The sequence below is a fragment of the Pteronotus mesoamericanus genome, unplaced genomic scaffold (assembly GCF_021234165.1).
Source record: "Pteronotus mesoamericanus isolate MK-2021 breed Mesoamerican mustached bat unplaced genomic scaffold, CSHL_Meso_final scaffold_174, whole genome shotgun sequence".
Lineage (NCBI taxonomy): Eukaryota > Metazoa > Chordata > Mammalia > Chiroptera > Mormoopidae > Pteronotus > Pteronotus mesoamericanus.
The window spans coordinates 10,516,720-10,525,597 of NW_026555309.1; the positions used below are offsets into that span (position 1 = coordinate 10,516,720).

General features: G+C 41.2%; 1 pseudogene; it reads left to right on the forward strand.

Moving 5' to 3' along the window:
* Positions 1 to 4,360: 4,360 nt before the first annotated feature.
* On the forward strand, positions 4,361 to 8,640 carry LOC129084130 (glyceraldehyde-3-phosphate dehydrogenase-like; annotated as a pseudogene).
* Positions 8,641 to 8,878: the final 238 nt, after the last annotated feature.

Consider the following 8,878-nt stretch of genomic DNA (forward strand, 5'->3'; position numbering starts at 1 on the left):
AACATCTGGTGACAACAGATGTTAATCTAAGACAACAGAACAAATCTAAGAACTAAGATCAGCCAACACCTGAACCTAGTTAGATATACAAGTGTTGAAAATGTTAAAAAAAAAAAAAGAAAGAACACTTAGGAGGGTCTTAATACCACTAACAAAAATATATACATAATGGTAATGAACTGGACCTTCAATTCTCACCAACGGAATTTTTTAATAGTAAACATATGCATTTGATTTATAGAATTAGCATCTCCAAGTGGCCAGGAAACCAAAAATAATAGCAAATTCCTCAAGGGAGGGGGTGGTTTTGCAACTTTGAAGCATTCCTCAGAGAAAATGGTCTCTCTGCATGGGGAAGTCACCCTCCTCATGGACCAGAGCCTCCTGTACTGTGTGGATGAAAAATCCCAGTCATCAAGGAACCCACCACTCCCAGTGCAGAGACAGGTGCACAGTGAACTGTGATCATAAAGCACACGCAGACCGCAGTGTGTGAGCAGAACCAACAGTCCTTAGTGGACACACAGTGAAGAAAGCCCCACAGTCAGGAAAGTTTTCCTGGCGGTTCATTAGAGCTGGCCACTGCTCTTTCCCCAGCCCTTCTCCCTCCATCACCTAACTGAAACTAACACCGGAGACACAGATGGTCCAGATAAATTACTAACAAAAAAGAAAAGAGGAGTTCACTATCAGGCAAAGTGGCATTCAAGTCAAAAGTTTTAAGATATACTTTATATCACAAAACGTTCACCCACATATAAGACAAAATCATTCTACACCTTCAAAAACTCTACTGTACAGCACCCAAATATTTAGGGAAAAAAACCCTCTAAAATACAAAGAAAAGTTGATCCCCTCACTACCTGCTGGGAGCTAGCTATCTGTGCCCCCCGCACGGAATTCTTTTTTCATCCCGGGCATCTGACTTTGTTTGCTATTAAGTACAAATAATAAACTAGGAGAAGCCTACCTATTATATTCAGGATTCTTGATGTTCAATATGTGCAAAACTTAGGAAACAGCATTCTTAGATGACTGTCTTAAGGGGACATATTTTTGCCATGAAATATATAAGGGCCGAGTTGGAATGAGACCTTTAACGAGTCTCCTGTGCTTTGACACGATGGACATGCACAATGAACCCCAGCAGAACTCTCTTAACAGATTCTAATAAGAGGAAGGAAGGAGGAAAGGAAAGGTCAGGAAAGGAGAAAAGAAAGAAAGAAATAAACCTTTATCAAGTAGTCAGTAGCTAGGTGCTTTCACAAACATTAGTTCTAAATTATGTGCCTGTTAAGTTAGAAATAATCATCCGGACATTCATCATGAGCAGGGCCAGGTTTCTTTAAAGCCCTAAAGCTTTGAACACGAATTAATTTGTCCTCTAAATCCAGGTCTCTCTGACTCGAAGGATGTTAATGCCCAAGGGGGTTATGAGATCAAGATCCGTGTGTACATATAAATTCCTCATCCTGCCTCGCTTCCAAAATAGATGTCAAAACATCTAGCCTTTAAATCCGTCTAAAGGCAGATTTTTTTTTTCACCAGCTTTCCCTCTCCTGTGTATGGCATTGAACAGCAGAACAGATACGGAACACCCACTAAACGTCCATTAACGAGCAATGGTACCTGGAACCTTCACTGCCCACGTTGTTGGTTCTTATACTCTGCACTTGGATAGAGTGAGAATAAGCTAAAGACGCTAAACATGTTTGCTCTTTGAAACAGGTTGACGTGACTGACATCTTCAGATGTTTGGAAGACTGAGATGCTGAAAAGGGATCAGCTTTACTCTGTACACCCAGAGGGCAGGGCTAAAAAGTGGAGGTGGCAGGGAAGCCATCTAGCAACTAGAACCCTTCCACGCGGGATGCTGCTTGTGAGATGATGGGCACCCTCCACAGAAGTGTTCGTGCAGAAGCCAGAAGAGCATCTGTTGCGGGTATTGTGACTGGGACTTCTGCCTCAATTTGAAAAATGAACTAGACTGGTGGTCCCCAATAGTAGACATGTCCAAATATGACATGTCTACTGATCTTAGACAAAACATTAAAAGAAGAAGAAGAAGAAGGTCATGAATTATTCCTAGAGCTCCTCCTGTTATTGAATTTAAAGGGTTGCTCTTAATTCTGAAATAATACAAAATCAGTCCTTCCTACTTTTTCACTGTTCTATGAACTAGCAGTGGTAGAAGATGATGATAGTTGTTTCTTTTGTTTTTGGGGGTTTTTTTTTACTTAAACGGCAAAAGTGAAAACAGCATCCTTATGCTTCTTACCCCCAATTTCTCTTCTATGTTAATGGTTCATAGAATTCAGAAGTTGGGGAACTACTGGCCTAGATAAACTCAAAGGCTGTCCTGTTGTTCAAGCCAAAACTTGGCGTAGAATTGTCTCAAACCCTCAAGTCTTCTTCTTCTCTCAACACCCACAACCAACAATTACCATGCCCACAGCATGTCCCCAAAGTGTCCCTTCTCCCCTGCATGATGACCCTAACCCAAACCTCCATCACCTCTCTCACCAGGGCCTCTGCACAGGTTCCTAACTGGTCCCCCAGTCCCACTCGTTGCCCGTCACTTCAACTGATTCTCCATTAAGCAGCCAGAGCAATCAAAACTGTAAATTAGGTCACAACTTCCCTTTAAAGGCCCTCAAATGGCTTCACCCTCCATCTAGAATAAAATCCAAATTCCTTACCATTAGAGAAGACCCTACAAGATCTTGTCCTGCCTCCCTCTCCAGCCTCAATTTTTGTCCATAGAGCCTTTCCGTCCTTCGAACAAACCAGCCTGGCTTGTGCTTTAGGACTTGGCACTTGCTGGCCCTTCTGGTTTGAACTCCGCCTCCTGGAAAATGAGATCTCCCAGGGCTCAATTCACCTCCTCACCATTCGAGCCTCAAATGTCACCTGCTTTAAAAAGTCCTCCAGGATCGCTGATCTAAAGCAACCCCCTCCACCACTCCAGTGCCTCTTCATCAATATGCCCGTTTTGTTTTCTTATGACACATATTTATAGTTACAGTTGCCTACTTGTTCACATGTGTATTGACTGTCTTCCCTTTTAGAAATAAAGCTCCTTGAGGACAGCAGCCTCATCCACTCACTTGTTTCTGTGTTACCCACTAAAGGGACAGTACCGGGCAGTTGAATGGATGAATGAAAGCTAGCCAACTCTAAGAATCCAGGACCCATTTCAGCTTCCAAATTATCTTTCTGTGAACAAGTACACTTAAGAAAACATTATCAGGTCCCGGCTGGTGTGGTTCAGTGGACTGAGCACTGGCCTGCAACACAAAAGTTCGCCGGTTTGATTCCCAGTCAGGGCACATGCCTGGGTTTCAGGCCAGGTCCCCAGGTGGGGACATGCAAGAAGCAACCAGTTGATATGTCTCTCATCCATTGATGTTTCTCTCCCTCCCTTTCTCCCTCCCTTCCCTTCTCTCTAAAAATAAATAAATAATTTTTTAAAATTTATTTTTTAAAAAAGAAAGCATTATTGGGAGAAGGGAGTTTAGAGGGTGCAGGAATTGAGTGAAAAGGAAAAAGGACTCATGGTCATGGACAACAGCGTGGTGGTTGCGGAGGGGAGGGGATACAAGGGGATAAGTGGTCACGGGAAAGAACGAAAAATAAGTGAATAAAGCATGATTTACTAGAGAAAAAAAGGCAATGCAATCTCTAGCTCTGTTCCACGCTGAAATATAATTTGTAATCAAGTTGTAGCTGTATTGTTTTGTTTTGTTTCACAATGCAATAGGGATCACAGCAGCTTTTCTCACCTCTTAAGAACATGTGGAAGCAAAGCTCAGAGAAAAATGTAAAAGAGAGGTTCTCAAAATACCGGTGTCTCAAAATATACTCAGAGATAGAGTGAGGAATGATAATAGTAATTATAATACTTATAAAAATAGCCAGCACTTAGATTATTCAGTACTAGACATTCACCTTAACACTGTCTGTAAACATCCTTAATCATCACCACAACCCTACAAAGAAGACACTATTACTATTCTAACTTAGTAGATGGGGGGAAAATAACCCATTGAGCTTAAAGTCATCTCCAGATAAAATGACCAGAGCTCTAACATTGTTTCTCACACTTGCATTGCTTGGCTCAACACTCGTTTGGATTTTTTCTTTCCAGCTTCTCTCAGCAATGATTTAGGAAGTGGAGAGAGGAAATCTTTATGCCCTTCTCATGCAAAGATTAATTCCACTAATACACATAACGTCATGTCCTGTAGTTTGTCATAACAGGATGTGAATTTTTAATTGTGGCGAGACAAATTATACACATAAACACAGCCAAAAAGAATGCACAAAGTAGGGTGCAAAAGCAACGGGAACCACAACAACGATGCCCGACGTCCTCTGCTACGGCAGTAACCTGCCCAAGAGCAGCCTCTTCCGCGCGCAGAGAGTCCGGACTCCGTCAGCGGGAACTGCACAGCAGGTTCGGTTCTAACTCCAAGAGCAGATTCTGCTGTGAGGTCAGCAGCTTCCTTTAACCGGCTGCCTCCGGCCCACATTCATTAACGTCTGTCCGTGCACAAGACTGAGAAGGGAAACACTCCACCCAGAAGGGTGGCCCTTAGAGTCCCACCTGGATGACAATCTTCAGGCGGCAGTGAGCGGCAATACGGGGGCTAGCAGCCTGTCACTCAGACCACCGCTGGCGTATGTCTAGATGCAAAAAACAAAAAAAGATTTTCCCAGATTAAGTGGATCATTTGGTAGGAATGATACCAGAAGCAAGATGAGAGAGCAGAGGATAAATATTCAGGAGGTGTGAAAGAGGTATGTCTCCATTTATCTAAATAACATAAAAAGAACCTTATCCAAAAAACCAAAAGCCCTGGGCCTTGGACAATCTTGCAAAGAAGGCCACAGCTACGTCTGAGCGGAGGCTGCTGACCCGTCTTATTGTCCTAACAGTAAGTATCAGGGGGCAAAGGCTATGCCTTGGTCTCCTCCGAGCTCAAGCTGAATCCGGCAGTTTAAGAGCCAGGTTTCAGATCAATTTCTAAATGGACAGATTTAATTATTGGCACTTGCAGCCAAGAAACACATTCCTTTATAGAATGCATTTGTGTTCCAGAAAGATGTTAGGCACATCAGCTTCACACTGCCGACTGGCTTGTGCTTCTCAGGGATTCAACATACCATTTTTAAGCTGGTCTCTGTCTTTTTAAAGACAACCTATACACTTATTTTTAAAACGTAAATGGCTAGTAGTGATAGTTGCACAACAATGTGAATGTACTGAGTACCACTGAACTATGTACACTTAGAAATTATTAACATTGTCAATTTCATGTTAAGTAAACTTTACCACAATTTAAAAATTTTTGCTTGGAAAAAATGTAAATGAAGACATATTTGAAAATTTCATCTTTAATAACAGAGCACAGAGATATAATGATGCTGACAACAGTAATTTTACATGGACATATTTCAATATTAAATGACAAAACAGCAAATAAAGAAAAGAGTTAATAAAAACAAATGTGAAGTTGTTTTTTATTTCTTCAGGGGTAATATTTGCATAGGAACCTGCAACTTTTCATGAGCACAAAGTTAAGGCATTTTTTTACTCGAGATTGGATTCAAAATACTGAGTAGATCTAAAGGCTTTTGGAGACTTTTAACAAATCAAAAATCAAATCTCTTAAAATTCTGATTTATTTCAATTGTTTAGGATGATATAAATGCTGTGTTTCAATTAAATTTTCTATCACTATACAAAAATATTTTGAAAACTTGTCAGATATGCTTGGTGTCACTAAAGAAATAGAACATAGTCTAGAAATAAACCCAAATTCATTCAGAAATTTAGTATACAATAAAGGTGGACTTACTTGCCCTGGCTGAGTGGCTCAGTTGGTTAGAGCATTGTCCCACACACCAAAAGGCTGCAGGTTTGATTCCTGGTGACCGCACGTTATCTATGTTGGGTTCAGTGTGCGAGAGGCAACCAATTGATGTTTCTCTCTCACATTGATGTTTCCCTCTCTTTCTTCCTCTCAATCTAAAATCAATAAACATATCCTCGGGCAAGGATTAAAAAAAAAAAGGTGGATTTTCTTTCAATGGTTGACAGATGGGAGGGGTGGTTGAGAGGATTATGAAAAAAGAGAAGGGATTAAGAAGCACAAATTAGTGGTTGCAAAATAGTTACCAGGATAGTACAGCATAGGGAATATAGTCAGTAATATTGTAATTACTACGTATAGTGTTAGGTGGGTACTGGATTTATTGGAGTGATCAAATGATTATAGAAATTTATAGAAATACCTAATCACTATGTTGTACACCTTAAACTAATATAATATTGTATGTCAACTGTAAATGAAAAATAAAAAATTATTTTAAAACAATTAAAAAATGGACTTTCAAAGAAACAAGGAAAAGAAAGATTAAACAATAAATAATATCATGACAATTGAGTAGCCATCTGAAATATTTAAATTAAAGTAAAAAATTTCTACCTCAATTAAAGACCAAAATAAATTCTTAATGAACCAAAGATCTACATATGTATACACATGCACACAGAGTGGGAGAAGAAAGCATGGGAGAATTTTTAAAATAATCTCAGAGTTCACAAAGGTTAAGTAAGACACAATATCCAAAAGCCATAGAAGAATATAGCAATGAAGTTATAAAAATGACAAAATATAAGGAAAGTATTTGCAATAAACAGCACTGTAAAGAATAAACTAATAATTTACTAATATGAATAATACCTCTAATCAATAAGAAAAAGACCAATCACCAAAAATAGGTAAAAGGGTAAATAGTACACACAAAAGAAATACAAAGCTCTTTTATACATATAAAAACATGGTCGATTTTACTTGTAGTAAGAAAAATGATAACTAAAACTACAACAAGATACCACTGTCACTTTCATATTAGCAAGTACCAAAAACGTAATGACATACTGTGCTGGTGAGAAACTAGGGAAACTAACACTTTCATACATTGTTGGTTGAAATAAAAATTTACACTTCCTTGGAGGAGCTCCTTGGAAATATATATCAAAAACTGTTTAATGCATATTCTCTTAGGACTAGCAATTCCACATTTAAAAATTTATCCTGCAGTTAGGCTCACACTTAGAACAAATAGTTTGCACAAAAATTTTCACTGGAAACAACAAGAAGTCTGGCTAAAGAACTGCTTAGGTAAATGAAATACTATGTAGCTATTGAAATGTCTTCTATCCAATATATATAATGAAAAAAAGTGAGGTGCAGAGCCACATGAATACACCACCATTTGTATGTGTGTAACTTTTAAAGGGAAATACAAACACATATTTATACATACACCACACACATAGCTCAAAGGTGCAGGAGAAGACTTCTCTGAAGTGACACAGAGAAACACCAGTGCTCTCTGCTCTTCCAGTTGGACAGGCAGCCGCGTCTCCCTGCGCGGTACGCGCAGCAGCCCTGAGACACGATGGTGAAGGTTGAATTGAACGAATTTGGCCTTTGGGTGCCTTGTCACCAGGGAAACTTTTAACTTTGGCAAAGGTGATATTGTCGCCCTCAATGGCCCCTTCATTGGCCTTAACTACATGGTCTGCATGGTCCAGTATGATTCTCCTCATGGCAAATTCAAAGGCACAGTCAAAGCTGAGGACGGGAAGCTCGTCATCAATGGAACGTCCATTTCCAAATTCCAGGAGCAAAATCTCACGAACACCAAATGGGATGATGCTAGTGCTGAGTATGCTGTGGAGTCCACTGGTGTCTCCACTAGCTTGGAGAAGGCTGGGGCTCACTTGAAGGGTAGAACCAAGAGGGTCATCCTCTCTGCCCCTTCTGCAGATGCCCCCATGTTTGTGATGGGTGTGAACCATGACAAGTATAACAACTCCCTGAAAATTGTCAGCAACGCCTCCTGCACCACCAACTGCTTGGACTCCCGGCCGAAGACATCCCTGACAACTTCAGCATTGTGGAGGGACTCACGACCACAGCCCATGCCATCACTGCTCCTCCAAAGACCGTGGGTGGCACCTCTGGGAAGCTGGGGGGTACTGGCCAAAGACATGCCTATAACACCATCCCTGCTTCTACTGGTGCTGCCAAGGCTGCGGGCAAGGTCATCCCTGAGCTGGATGGGAAGCTCACTGGCATGGCCTTCCATGTCCCCACCTACAATGTGCCAATTGTGGATCTGACCTGCCACCTGGAGAAAGCTGCCAAATATGATGACATCAGGAAGGCAGTGAGGCAGGCATCAGAGGGCCCCCTCAAGGGCATCCTGGGTTATACTGAGGACCAGGTTGTCTCCTGCAACTCTAACAGTGATACCCAGTCCTCTACCTTTGATGCCAGGGTTGGTGTTGCCCTCAATGACCACTTTGTCAAGTTCAATCCTTGGTATGACAATGAATTTGGCTACAGAAACAGGGTGGTGGGCCACATGACCTCCAAGGAATACGAGCTCCTGGACCACCAGCCCCAGCAAAAAGAAGAGAGACCCTCAGCTCCTGGGGGGTCCATACCCCAAATCAACTCTCCAACACACTGGGAATCTCCTGACCTCCACAGTTCCCACCCCAGACCCCCTGAAGAAGGGAAGAACTTTAGGGAGCCCTACCTTATCATGCGCCATCAATAAAGTTCATTTTACCCAGCAGAAAGAGAAGAAAGAAAGAAAGAAAGAAAGAAAGAAAGGAAGAAAGAAAGAAAGAAAGAAAGAAAGAAAGAAAGAAAGAAAGAAAGAAAGAAAGAAAGAAAGAAAGAAAGAAAGAAAGAAAGAAAGAAAGAAAGAAAGAAAGAAAGAAAGAAAGAAAGAGGGAGGGAGGGAGGGAGGGAGGGAGGGAGGGAGGGAAGGAGGGAGGGAGGGAGAGTGGGAG